This window comes from Rana temporaria, chromosome 2 (genome assembly GCF_905171775.1).
Source record: "Rana temporaria chromosome 2, aRanTem1.1, whole genome shotgun sequence".
NCBI lineage: Eukaryota > Metazoa > Chordata > Amphibia > Anura > Ranidae > Rana > Rana temporaria.
The window spans coordinates 70032971-70047909 of NC_053490.1; the positions used below are offsets into that span (position 1 = coordinate 70032971).

At 43.2% G+C, this 14939-nt stretch overlaps 1 protein-coding gene across 4 annotated transcripts in view; it reads right to left on the bottom strand.

Moving 5' to 3' along the window:
- LOC120929121 (mitochondrial ornithine transporter 1-like) overlaps window positions 1–14939 on the bottom strand; it is a 55990-nt gene that overhangs the window by 33319 nt on the left and 7732 nt on the right. Inside the window, exon 1 of one of the 4 annotated variants that reach the window (XM_040340354.1) lies at window positions 11758–11863. The exons of 1 other annotated variant lie outside the window; for it this stretch is intronic. The gene's annotated coding sequence lies outside the window, so the exon portion shown is untranslated. Of the gene's footprint in view, window positions 1–7452; window positions 7474–11556; window positions 11703–11757; window positions 11864–14939 lie in introns of those variants that run through there. 2 more of the 4 variants (XM_040340351.1, XM_040340356.1) reach the window with 2 other exon arrangements.

Here is a 14939-nt window from a genome sequence, read left to right on the forward strand (position 1 = left end):
TTTCACCAGTTTTTCTGATTAAGAACCATGTTTTATTAATCCTTCATTGTTTGTGGATTAAGCATTGATTTCAAGCAATCATGTGAATAGGATTTTCTAAATAATGCTGCAAATTCATTCCCTATGCTAGGAGTTAGAACAGGAGCAAAAACTGTAAATTTGATGAAATAACTGCCATACACAAGTTTAACTGAGTTTGTGTAATGTTCATGTTTTCTGTACACTAAACTTTTTTGTAGTTGTATAAATAAACTTTTGATAATTACTAAGCAGCAACTTGTCTGCACTCCTTGCTGGAACGCCAGAGTGGTGCAAGGCCCAGAGGTAAAATACCTGACTTTGACTTACAGAACACATCTCTCACATAGAATGACTGACAGTGGGATATTCACCCCTGCTCACCGTGACTACCTGTCCTCTGTGCCTATGCATTTTTCACCTGACTTATGACTTGATGAGGAACTGTAAGTAAAAATCTGCATTTGACAAGTGAATCTCATGCTTGCAACTGCTTGGGAGTTTATCCTTAAAAAGCCTGATTGTTACAACCAAAGCTAAACACAATCTCAAATGTTGTTTAACCGCTTGCCGATTGCCCAACGACAATATACGTCGGCAGAATGGCACGGCTGTGCAAAGCAACGTACCTGTATGTTGCTTTGAAACTGCCCGCTGCGTGCTCCGTGACCGTGCCTGCGCACTCGATGTCCGCCAGTGTCCCGCGATCATGTCACAGGGCTGCAGAACAGGGAGATGCCCATATAAACAAGGCATTTCTCTGTTCTGTCTAGTGATAGGACACTAATCTACTGCTCCCTGTCATCAGGATAACGGTGATCTCGCGGCGAATCCCCCTGCAGAGACCACCGTGCCAAACACATCGAGTTCCTCGTCGAGTTCTGTGTTGAAGCCGCCGAGGATCTCGGCGGGCCAACTTTCCTCATTGAACAACGAGGAAATAGAGAACATGTTCTCTATTTGGCCCGACGAGTTCCTCGTCGGCTTCCTCGGTGAAAAGTGTACACACAACCAAGTTTCTCGGCAGAATCCAGCTCCGATCGAGTTTCCGGCTGAATTCTGCCGAGAAACTCGGTCGTGTGTACGGGGCCTTAGAGGACCGCTCACTGAAAAGATGGATATCTCGGTTGTGGCAGCGGCTGCTGCCGTTACCGAGATATCCATCTTTAAAAAAATTACGTATATATACAGTGAGGGGTCCTTAAGTGGTTAAGATCAACATTTAGTGTTGAATTGAAGTTTTAAAAATATGTGGTATCCAAAGATATCTTCACCAAGTGACGTCACCAACGTTTAGTCAAGATGTACTCTTACCCCCCACGGTGGACCCTCTAATTATAGAAGGTCAAACTCGCTCAGGATGTACTGTATCTGCTGAAAAGGCGTCCAAAGGATATAGAGCAAGCAGTCTACGTCTCTCCAGCCGTTCCTCCCGCACTAACATTGAACCGTCATGGCAACCCAGCAGTACCCAAAAAACAAACAAGGGGCCTCCGATAGTGTAAAACCTTCTTAGGTATTTATTAGGAGCAAATGCACTTAGGACATGAAGTCACTAGAGGTGCATGAAAATAAAACAGCTGCAGCAAACACAAAAACTTAAAAAAAATCACGGTGACATAGGCTAGCGTTTTCTTGCCCGACAGGTTTCGTCACGATTGGACTTCTTCCGGGGCATGTTCCTGGCTTTGTCAAGTGGCATTGGCCCTGGATCGATGCAGGCACCATAAGATGGGAGGTCAATCAGCTACAATCCAAAGAATCCCTAGCAACCTCTGGATGAACCCTAGGGGACTACCCTGGTTGATAATGGCTGATCTACTTTTTTTCAGTCACGACACCCTTTAAAATTCTGCAAAATCTCAAGGCACCCCATTCTAAAATTTAAAAAACATTTTTTTTTACATATCACACAGCATCATCCACACATGTAGGACACCCAATGTTAGAGGTCATTTATTCATCCAAATACACTTCCGCACACTAGTATTGACTAGTATTTCAATTTTTCTCTTCTATCTTAGTTTCTCACCCTCACTAAGCTAATGTGACTGGTGATGGAGAGAGGCAAGCAAAGATGCTGTACAGGCACCCAACATCCTTAATAGCAGTACTAGTCTCCTTGGTTCGAATCCCAACCAGGGCACTTCCTGCTTGGAGTTTGCATGTTCTCCCTGTGCCTGCGTAGGTTTCCTCCAGGTACACCGGTTTCCTCCAACACTCCAAAGGCATGCTTGTAGGTTAACTGGCTTCTGTCTAAACTGGTCCTAGTATCTGTATGTATGAATGAATGTGAGTTAGGGACCTTAGATTGTAAGCTCCTTGAGGGCAGGGATTGATGTGAACGTACAATATATGTGTAAAGCTCTGCATAAATTGACAGAGTTATATAAGAACCGTAATAATATTAACCGATGACTTCATTGGTTGTTAGGAGGCTAGCGGAGAGAAAGCTATAATGGTGCACAATGAAAACCTGCAGCTTTGTGTAACTAAAAGGCAATCTTCAGCCACCCGCTGACTTGTATACCATTTTTGGGTAATTTTTGGGCATTTTGCCAAGACACCCCGAAATACTACACATCCTTGTAAGCTAAAGTTAATAATTTAGGTATTGGAGGGTTCAGGGCCCCTTGAAGAATTCCAAGGCTTAGAAAAAACTGCTGGAGTGTGTGTGTGGGGGGAAGGGGTGTTCTCAGTGGGTAGTGGTTCCTTACACGCTCATTGTCACCCCCACCTAAAAGATGCTCATTATGCCCCCCATAGAGTGAACTATGGGCATAAAACAGGCATAGCTGGGTGCTGCTGGCTCTGTAATCTTCTGTTCATCCATTGGGCCCCTTCCCAGCCGCTAGGAGCCTCACGCAGCCAGGGACTCTACATGTGTTTGTGTCCTGGCTCACTCATCCCTCCTAGCCCCTTGCCAGTCTAGGGAGAGAAGAGTGTGAAACTATAGTCTGAGCCTAAGGCCTCGTACACATGACCGGATCTATCCGCTGGGATTGATCCGCGGATCAGTTCCAGCGGACAAATCCGGTCGTCTGTACGGCCTAGCGGATATTTATCGTCCGGCCGATCGATTTCAAGCGGATAGAAATTTCTTAGCATGCTAAGAAATCTATCCGCTTGAATCGTGTCCAGCGGATTGATCCGGTCGTCTGTACAGACTCACCGGATCAATCCATCCGCTCCCCTCCCTCGCATGCGTCGTAATGATTCGATGCATGCATGGAAGTACTTACCTTCCAGCGTCGCGCACGTCGCCACGGCGACACATCACCGTGGATGTATTCCACGCGGATTTCGATCTCATGGTGAGTACAGCCATCAGATCCAAATCCGCCAGAGGATTTATCCACTGGGAACGGTCCAGCGGACCGTTTCCAGCGGATATCCTCTGGTGTGTACGGGGCCTAAGAGAGACCAGAGCCAAGGACGGAAGCCAGGCGGGTCTGCTGCTGTGCCTGTCCACCTACATCAGGGAAAGAGGATAGATCTGCATTTTGTGTCTGCCAAAGCTTCTCCAGAGACTGAGCTTGAGAAGTAGAGTCCCTGCATCTACAGAACTGGAGCTGAGAGACTGCACCCTGTGGGAGGATACACGCCGAGAGACTGAGCCACTTGGAGCGGATTTTTCGACACCTGCCAGGAGCCGTGAGCTGAACTACACATCTTAAACTCTTGCCACACATAGTGAATGCCATAGAGACTGCTCTTATCTAGATGTTCATTTACATTAACCACAAACACTATTAAAAGGGGCAGTGCACCACCCACAGAAGGGCCCCAGCAAAAGCTGGCCAGCATTAACTATTTTGGCGCCAGGTAATTTACCACTATCAGGGGTACTCTTACACTGGAAACACATAACCCACCTGCTTTTGGGACTGTATGCATAGGTTGCATGCAAGGACCCCATCATTCTTTTGAGTTAGTTGCTGCTCTTCTAGAGACTGAAGTTACACATGTTATAATTCAGTTGCTGTAAATCTTTTCAGTGCCAGTTAGTGGGTCATCGGCCATTCATTAATTTTAGTTCCCCCAACGTGATGAACTCATCACATTCCAGTACGTACATCTGCCAAGCCGAGCGTTTATACTGTAGTGTGGGGTCTGCAGCCAGGCCGCGAAGACTGCTCTGTCACATGTGCGGTGGGCGAGCAGGCCAGTAGGCAGGTGGGCGAGTGAGCAGAGAGATGACATTATCTCTCACCGCCCGCCCTGCATTACCTCAGTTCTGCCATTACAGCCAAAAGCTGCTTTATTATGTGCAGTCACAGGGAGCAAAGAGATTACATAATCTCTTACTGTCCACCCTTACTCTCTCTCGGATGCTGAAAGGCTAGGGAGAAACTGCCAAAAGCCTCCATCTCTGCTGTCACTGTTGCCTGCCACCAAATTGTCTTTACATTTAAAAAGTGACAAGCTGCATCTGGTATTTTTTGGTGACAGGCAACAGTGGGAATCTTTAGCTGGTGGAAGGATAATGAGAATCTGCATCTGGGGGCAGGTGATGTGACAAGCTGCATCTGGTGGCAGGTCACGTGGCAAGTGACAATCCGCATCTGGTGGCAGATCAAGTGGCAAGAGACAATCCGCATCTGGTGGCAGGTGATGTGGCAAGTTGCATCAAGGACAGGTGACGTGGCAAGGGACAATCCACATCAGGAGGAATAGGCATGTGCAATTTTTTAAGTTACGAATACGTTTTCCGTCATTTTTCGTTATTTTAGTTGATTCGTTAACATACGAATGAACGAATGGTTTAGCGCAATTAATAACGAATAACGATATTTTCAAAATAACGAATATGGAAAACAACGAAGATACGAAAGAAGAAAGAAACGAAAACATAGAAACAACGAAAATACCGAACCCAAAAAAAAAAAATAATTACGAAAAACAAAATGAACGAAAATGCAAACTTACTAATATTCGAAGACCGAAAAGAAAACGAAATGCCGAACAAAGACTAAAAAACGAAAATCAAAACTAACGAAAAATAAATTACGGATCTTCGGAAAACTGAAATGAAAACAACGAAAATACAAAATAATGTAAATTAGCTTTCGTTAGTACTGAAATATTTCTGACCAATAGCCACTGAGCGCTGTCCCTTTCCTCTGAAGAGGTTTGTTCCTTCCCCCAATGAGCTTCTTTCTCATTACCTCCTGGCTCATTGTGTCTTTTTCTGTGTTAGACTGCAGTGCATCTACTTTCTAGATTTGTATTTGTAATATCTGACATATTTTAGTTTTCTTCTACGTCAGACTTCATTCTAGACAGGGTGTGTGTGCTAACTAAGACAGTCAAGTCAATCACAGTAAAATCCGAATTACAAAATTACGACGAGTAGTGTGTCGAATAAACGTAAAATGTATTCTAACAGAATTACGAATGCAATAAAATCTACAAAAGTACGTTTTTACAATCAAAGGAAATTAGACATGAAAATACGAATGATCATAAAGCAACGAAAATATATTTCTTTACGAAAATACGAATGCGGCATGATGGAAAATATAATATAAATACGAATAACAAAACAACGAAAATTAAACTAACGTAAAAACGAAGGAACGAATAAAATAATTTTAAAAATACGAACGCGGCAGAATACAAAATATAACGAAAATACGAATCTCGATTCAACGAAAAATAAACTAACAGAAAAAAACAGAAAACGGAAAAAAGAGTGTTACGAAAATACTAAAGAGTACGAATACGATAACTAACGTCTTACGAAATTACGACTCGTTACGAATCACGATAAACGAACAGAAACGAAACAGAAATAAACGAAAATTTTTGCTGTGCACATGTCTAAGGAGGAAGGCTACGTGGCAAGTGACAATCCGCATTTGGTGGCAGGTGAGGTGACAAGTGTCAAGCTGCATCTGGTGGCAGGTGATGTGGCAAGTGACAATCCGCATCTGAGGGCAGGCGATGTGGCAAGTGACAATGTGCAACTGGTGTCAGACGACTGTGTTGGTTTTCTAAGCACAGAAATACAGTGGCTTAACTTGCCTCACAGGTCTATTCTGACAGTTCTCTCCTACATGTAGAAATCATATTTTTTTTTGCTAGAAAACGACCTAGTCCCAAACACATATATATATATATATATATATATATATATATATATATATATATATATATATTTAGGCAGAGGCCCTAGAGAATAAAATGGTGTATGTTCCATATTCTCACACATATTATTTGCGCAGCAGCTTTTTTCAAAGCAATTTTTGGGGGAAAAAATTAAATTTTATTTGTTGCTAAAACAAAATCTAATACCTAATTGTTTGGTAAAATATAAAGTATGATGTTACATTGAGTAAATACTGTAGATAACAAACATGTTACACTTTAAAATTGCGTATGCCCGTGGAATGGCGCCAAACTACGATAACTAAAAATCTCCATAGGTGATACTTTAAAAGCCTTTGCAGGTTACCAGTTTAAAGTTAGAGAGGAGGTCTGATGCTAGAATTATTGCCCTCACTATAACGTTCGTAGCGATACCTCACATGTGTGATGAGAACACTGTTAACATATGCTTGCATGAGCACAGGGGGACGAGGGGCGCTTGAATTTATATTATTTTATTTAAAATGTCTCTTTAATTTTCTTTATTGCTATCACAAGGGATGAACAACACCCCTTGTGATAGCATGGTCCATGACAGGTCCACTTCTATTACAAGTCCTCTATTAGACAACAGATCTCTCCTCCAGACTCCAAAGCAGCTGGCTTCCAGTTTCTCAGACCTTAGAGATGATCGGGGATGTTCCAGTGGGACGGTAGAGCCTGGTAAGTCAGTGGGGTGACCCCCTTCTAACACCTGTAAAATCTATCCAGCAGCTAATTAGCCACTAGGATCGCTTTTACAAAAAAGAGCATTGCTGGTCAAAAAAAGATTATGTAATGATGCCTGTAGCTGCAGGCAGCATCCCGATATAACCACTGCAGCTCAGGTACACCCTTGGGTGGCAAGTGGTTAAGTAGCACTGCATCCATCATTACATACCTTCGGTCCATAATGCTGTCCATCATTCCTTGACCTTTTGCATAGCCTGAGGAACCAGGTAGGGTTGTTCCCCATTCCCAATTATTTTTATCCCAGCCATTGAAACCTAGCCAGTTCCATTAGGAACAATCCTGACATTTCTGGAGTCCTGAACACGGGGATACATTACAAAATAAATCTGTTTGCCAATGTTGCCCTCCTGGTCCTATTCAACCGTCTTATCATTCTCCCAAACCTTCAGAAAACCTTTTTACATTTTGCTACCCTCTCTGGCCTTCAAATAAATCCAGCCAAATCTGCAGCACTAAATATTTCTCAACACTGGAATATTTAGGTATTCATCTGACTTTTAGCTACAACTCCTTATTTGAGGTCAGTTACTATCCTCTATTAAGTTACCCTACCTCTCTTATGCAGTCTTGGATGTTCCCCTCTCCCCTGCATAGGCCGAATCTCTATAACTGTCCTGTTGAAAGTCCTGTACTACATTTATACACTGCTAATCCGAGTTTCCTATTTTTAGCTCCATCTTCTTCAGAATAAGATCCTCTCCTTTATCGGAGTCTACAAGTGACCTAGGGCATCCCAAACCACACTCTTCAAACACAGATTGCAGGGAGGCCTGGGTGCCCCGAAGATAACTAAATGTTCAACTATGTATTTATTGAGTTTCCAAATTAGGTTTTGAAACTTTGTATGTTATTAAAGCAAGTTGATGTCCCTTCCTCTCCCTACTGGCCATTCTTAATAACCTGCTCTTCCCTCCAGGACGTAACCAGGCAAGGTAATTTTTATGGTGGACCTGACATGGCTTCATCCATATATACCATTTCTTGACCTCTTGTTCTTTCCCCACATTGCCCACCCTACAGGAATGTCATGAAGCTCCTGCATTGAAAATTACCAGTATTTACAACTCTGACACTGGATTCTACCCCTACATAAATTGTCTGCATATCCATATAATAAGACAGTATTTGAGCATATCTGCCTACACACCGTGGGATTGCGCAGGTTAATTTCTACCCTTTATGCCACACTCAACAATTGAGGCCCTCTAGAATACCTATCATATCACAAATTGGACACACAACCTGCGACCACTTTGGAATCAGCCTACAAAGTTCTCTTTTGGTGGTACTGGGTCTGGACCCAGATCCCTCTAGCTCAGTGGTTCTCAACCTTCTAGTGCCGTGACCCCTTGATAACATTTCCCAAGTTGTGGGGACCCCTAACAGTAAAATTATTTTCGCAGCGTGAGTATTATTATTTTCGCAGGCAAGACAAGTAATCCTAACCCACCGACATTTAGCGATTTCTGAGTCCCTTCCACTCATACAGTATTAAAACCCCTTATAGTACATTTTAGGATGCGTTGCAGTGCTGGTGGGGGGTTGGTATGAGTGGCAGTGCTGGTCGGGGGGCTGGGATCAGTGGCAATGCTGGGGGGAGTTCTGATCAGCCAACTTAGGTGCTCTTGATCAAGGTCATCTGCTGATCTTAGAACTGTAGTGGGGACTTCTAATGGCAACTCTAATCACAGGTAGTGTCTCTGGCTTCACTGTGTCTCCAACTTTAGGTGTCTAGCAGCAGTGACACCTATGTCGAAAAGCAGTCAGCTGACTTCTAGTCTCTGTCCCCCAGCCATGCCGTGAACTGAATGGGCAGCTGCGAAGAGGCTGAGTGGGCGGCTGCGGGGTCCAGAGACAGCCCTGCTGAGTGGCTGTGAAAAGGCTGGGAGTGGTGCGGGCTTCAGGAATAGCCCAGGATTTGGTGACCCCTGGCAAATTGTCATTTGACCCCCAAGGGGGTCCCGACCCCCAGGTTGAGAACCACTGCTCTAGCTAATCCCAACCATACCGATATATGTTTTCGAGGCTGCAGTTAACAAGGCTGCCCTCATGGTGGTTTTGCCCAAAACTATTTGTTTTCTGCTCCAGAATTTTTGTACATCTTTTGTACAAACCTTGTTCCATCTAGTCGTCTACAGTGATGCCAAGTTTGCTCTGCTTCATTACCCAATTCCAGGCCTCTATGTCTATCAACAACAACTGGCCAATAACTTTTTCCTGGTGGCCAAACAAATGATAGCTAAGGAGATCGGCGCCAAATTCAAAAAAGTAAATAAACACATTACATACAGTACTGTAATCTGTAAGATTACAGTACACTGTAAAAAATACACCCCCCCCTTGTCCCTAGTGGTCTGCCCAGTGTCCTACATGTACTTTTATAAAATAAAAACTGTTCTTTCTGCCTGCAAACTGTAGATTGTCCATAGCAATCAAAACTGTTCCTTTATGTCAAAAGTGGTTTTAGAGCAGCTAGAAAACAGCGATAATAAATTGTAATCACTTGCAGAATTGTGCGATAGCGATTTGTGGGGAAATTCGTCATAAAAAAAAAAAAAGTAATGACAGCGACAATTCTGCAACTGAGCAAATTTCAGTGATTTTGATTTGATTACATTATTAAATAATTTTTATTATAATTACCGTATTTATCTGCGTATACCGCGCACTTTTTTCCCCCTTAAAATAAGGGGAAATCGTGGGTGCGCGATATATGCCGACCCCCGCGCTGTGTTTGAACGCCACAGGGCGTGACCACGAGGGGAGCCGAGCCTGGCTGAGTGTACCGCGCTCGGTATATATCGGCCGCGGCGTTCAAACACAGCGCGGGAATCGACTCAGAAACAGCGCGGGAGAAGTGGGGAGGACACCACCAGGGCCCCAGACGGACGCCGGACAAGGCCGTCGATGGACGCCAGGCAAGACACCGACGAGGGGCATTCAAACTGTGAATATTTTCTTTTTTTCCTGAAATTTCCCTTCCAGGTTGGGGGATGCGCGCTATACACCGGGGCGCGTTATATGAAGATAAATACGGTATATTATTATTTGTTATAATTATTTATAGTTATTTATTATATTATAATTTATGATTTAGACTTTATCATACCCGGGATGTCTACTAGACTCTGGTTTGGACAGATTTAAGCAAGTTATTCCTAAGAATTACAGGCCTACAATCAGTGCCGGCCCAAGACATTGTGCTGCCTGGGACCAAGAATGAAATGCCCCCCAGGAAAAAAATCACGCCAACCAAAAGGCCCCCACATTCATTATTTTATATCATGATAACTAAAGGGGACCCGTCATGGCTCTATACATGTATAAAGGAGTATAAAGAGGACCTGTCATGGCTCTATACATGTATATAGAGGACCTGTCATTACTCTTTACATGTAAAGGAATATCAAGAGGACCTGTCATGGCTCTATAAATGTATATAGGACTATAAAGAGTACTTGACATGGCTCTATACATGTATAAAGGTGTATAAAGAGGGCCTGTCATGGCTCTATAGATGTATAAAGAGAACCTGTCATGGCTCTATACATGTATATAGAGGACTTGTCGAGACTCTTTACATGTAAAGGAATATAAAGAGGACCTGCCATGGCTCTATAAATGTATATAGGAGTATAAAGAGGACCTGTCATGGCTCTATACCAGTGTTTCTCAACTCCAGTCCTCAAGGCGCCCCAACAGGTCATGTTTTCAGGCTTTCCATTATTTTGCACAAGTAATTTGATCAGTTTCACTGCCTTGGTAATTACCACAGCCATTTCATCTGAGGGAAAGCCTGAAAACATGACCTGTTGGGGCGCCTCGAGGACTGGAGTTGAGAAACGCTGCTCTATACATGTATAAAGGAGTATAACGAGGGCCTGTCATGGCTCTATACATGCATATAGGCGTATAAAAGGACCTGCCATGGCACTATACATGTATCCAGGAGTATAAAGGGACCTTTGAATTGCCGGTGGCCACAATGTCTTTTGCGCAAACTAATCAATGTACGCTAATTGTGTTTTTTTTTTTGGTACCAAAAATATGTAGAAGAATACATATTGGCCTAAACTGAAGAAAAAAGTAAATTTTTCAACATTTTGGGGATTTTTATTTTAGCAAAAAGTTAATATATATTTTTATAGCACAAAAACAAAAACCGCAGAGGTGATCAAATATCACCAAAAGAAAGCTCTATTTGTGGGGAAAAAAAGGACATCAATTTTATTTGGGTAGCGGAGCTGGCGGAACGGGCTGGCGTGCATCAGTATGCTGCCCCCCTAAAAGTGCTGCCTGGTACCACTCTGTCCCATCATAGGGCCGGCCCTGCCTACAATGCAAAACGCCAGATTTCCATGCAAAATAATAGTACCGCCAGCGAGGTTAATGACCAATTTAAAAAATTGCATTTTTCTTGTCATGAAAAACAGTCGTGTGTACGCAGCATTAGTAATTCCAAACCCTAATTCCTCAGAGATATAATTCATTTTGTAACTTTAGCACAAACACTTTAACTAAATGCAGTGGTGAAAAAAAAAAAAAAAAAAAAAAAAGGCTATACAGGCAAAAATGTACACATGTCATTTGAACCTCCAGTACTAGAGCATACCACACATAAACACCAGAAAATCTGTCAATTTGACATAAACTCACCTGCCTAATAAATAATCTCACTTCACCGGCTTTCATTGAATTAATAATTGCAGCATGATGGAGTTAATTTTCAGCCGCTGACAGTGAGCGGGCATACTGTCTCTTCTGCCACGTAATGCAAATGACAAACATGCAGACGCCGAGAAAGCCTGGAATACTTTAGCGGTTTTTTTTTAGCTGAAAAAAAAAAATTGAACTTACTGTGAAAGTTAGAAGACGGGCCTCAGCTCTGCTGGAATGTGTAGCACGGAGGACTGTAGTCAGCAGATTACTAAAGGGATTTTTTATTTTTTTTTGCAAATCAAAGCTGAGCTAGGTTAGAGGATCGTGTAAGGGTCAGTACAACGCTTAAACACATGAAGATTTTCAGAACGGACTGCAAAGGTTACGGAAATGTTGGGCTGTTGATTTAAAGCTAGAGAACAAAAAGATTATGTTATCAGTATTCAAACACTAGTAGCATTTTTTTTTTACCTGTTTCATGTAACAGTAACGCCGCGTACCCACGACCGTTTTTCGGGTTTTAAAAAATGACGTTTTTTTTTGTGTGGGCTCCAGAGCATGTAAAAAAATGGCCATTAAAAATTTAGAACATGCTCTAATTTTTCACGTTGTTTTTTAACGTCGTTAAAAACGGTCGTGTGTGGGCTTTAACGACGTGAAAAAAAAACGTGCATGCTCAGAAGCAAGTTATGAGACGGGAGCGCTCGTTCTGGTAAAACTAGCGTTCGTAATGGAGTAAGCACATTTGTCACGCTGTAACAGACTGAAAAGCGCGAATCGTCTTTTACTAACACGGAATCAGCAAAAGCAGCCCCAAGGGTGGCGCCATCCGAATGGAACTTCCCCTTTATAGTGCCGTCGTACGTGTTGTACGTCACCGCGCTTTGCTAGAGCATTTTTTTAAAACGATCGTGTGTAGGCAAGGCCGGTTTAACGATCGGGTTGAAAAAAACGTTGTTTTTTCTAGACCATTAAAAATGTAACTCCATGCACACTGAGCTTAAAGGGGTTGTAAAGGTACAATTTCTTTCCTCTAAATATCTTCCTTTACCTTAGCGCAGTCCTCCTTCACTTACCTCATCCTTCCATTTTTGCTTTTAAATGTCCTTATTTCTTCTGAGAAATCCTCACTTCCTGTTCTTCTGTAACTTCACACAGTAATGCAAGGCTTTCTCCCTGGTGTGGAGTGTCGTGCTCGCCCCCTCCCTTGGACTACAGGAGAGTCAGGACACCCACTAACACACAGCTCCTTTCTCTATCTGCAACGTAGAGAGCGTCCTGACTCTCCTGTAGTCCAAGGGAGGGGGCGAGCATGACACTCCACACCAGGGAGAAAGCCTTGCATTACTGTGTGGAGTTACAGACAGAAGAACAGGAAGTGAGGATTTCTCAGAAGAAATGAGGACATTTAAAAGCAAAATGGAAGGATGAGGTAAGTGAAGGAGGACTGCACTAAGGTAAAGGAAGCTATTTAGGAAAAAAACATTGTACCTTTTACAACCCCTTTAAAGTGACACTAAACCTTTGTTTTTTTCATACTTACCTCCACTGTGCAGTTCGTTTTGTACAGTGTGGCCCGATCCTCGTCTTCTCGGGTTCCCTGGCGGTGCTCGTGCCTCCTCCTCGCGTCATTGGATTTGATTGACAGCAGTGGGAGCCAATGGCTGCGCTGCTATCCAATCAAGAGAACCCCGGGCAGAGAGGAAGAGCGTGTCTCCGTCGAAGGAACGAAGGGCTCAGGTGAGTAAAACAGGGAGGCTGGGGGGCCGGTGCATAGGATGCATTAAAGTGAAAAAAACACACGAGGGTTTACAACCCCTTAAAAAATTTAAATAAAAAAGGACAGTTCCGCTGGCAGAAAAAACGCTTTTATAGAGCGTCTTTGTACAGGTGAGTTTAGCGTTTTTTCTGCTAGAAAGCTCCAATCAAAAAGACAAACCAGAATGGTTTTTTTTCTTGCCTCAACGCTAATCTCCAAATTTGCCTGTAATTGTCCTAATGTGCATGGACATATACACTCACCGGCCACTTTATTAGGTACACCTCGCTAGTACCGGGTTGGACCCCCTTTTGCCTTCAGAACTGCCTTCATTCTTTATGGCATAGATTCAACAAGGTGTTAGAAACATTCCATTTTGGTCCATATTGACATGATAGCGTCACGCAGTTGCTGCAGATTTGTCGGCTGCACATCCATGATGCGAATCTCCTGTTTCACCACATCCCAAAGGTGCTCTATTGGATTGAGATCTGGTGACTGTGGAGGCCATTGGAGTCCAGTGACCTCATTGTCATGTCAAGAAACTAGCGGTGAGAGGATTTGAGCTTTGTGACATGGTGCATTATCCTGCTGGAAGGAGCCATCAGAAGATGGGTACACTGTAGTCATAAAGGGATGGACTTGGTCAGCAACAATACTCAGGTAGGCCGTGGCGTTTAAACAATTCTCAATTGGTACTAAGGGGCCCAAAGTGTGCCAAGAAAATATCCTCCACACCATTACACCACCACCACCAACCTGAACCGTTGATACAAGGCAGGATGGATCCATGCTTTCATGTTGTTTACACCAAATTCTGACCCTACCATCTGAATGTGGCAACTGAAATCAAGACTCATCAGGCAAGGCAATGTTTTTACAATCTTCTGTTATGCAATTTTGGTGAGCCTGTGTGAATTATAGCCTCAGTTTCTGGTTCTTAGCTGACAGGAGTGGCACCTGGAGTGGTCTTCTGCTGCTGTAGCCCATTTGCTTCAAGGTTTGATGTGCTGTGCGTCCAGAGATGGTATTCTGCATACCTTGCTTGTAACTAGTGGTTATTTGAGTTACTGTTGCCTTTCTAACATCAAAAACCAGTCTGCCCATTCTCCTCTGACATCGACAAGGCATTTTCATCCACACAACCGGCGCTCACTGGATATTTTCTCCTTTTTAGACCATTCTCTGTAAACCCTAGAGATGGTTGTGCATGAAAATCCCAGTATAGCAGCAGTTTATAATACTCAGACCAACCCATCTAGCACCAAGAACCATGCCATGTTCAAGGTCACTTAAATCCCCTTTCTTCCTGATGCTCGGGTTGAACTTTAGCAAGTCGTCTAGACGCCTGAATGCACTGAGTTGCTGCCATGTTTTTGGCTGATTAGTAATTTGTGTTACCCAGCAATTGATCAGGTGTACCTAATAACGTGGGCAGTGAGTGTAAGATAACATTGAGCTGCTTCTACAGGCAGAACACAAAACTCCTGTAGAAACAGACAGTGTGCATGGAGCCGAAAGATGACTTGTGAACTTGTGGCACATATGAGCAGAACATTACCAATGATGCCATAGAGGGATATCCTGATGCCATATTGTTCCAATGTCAGTACCCATGGTG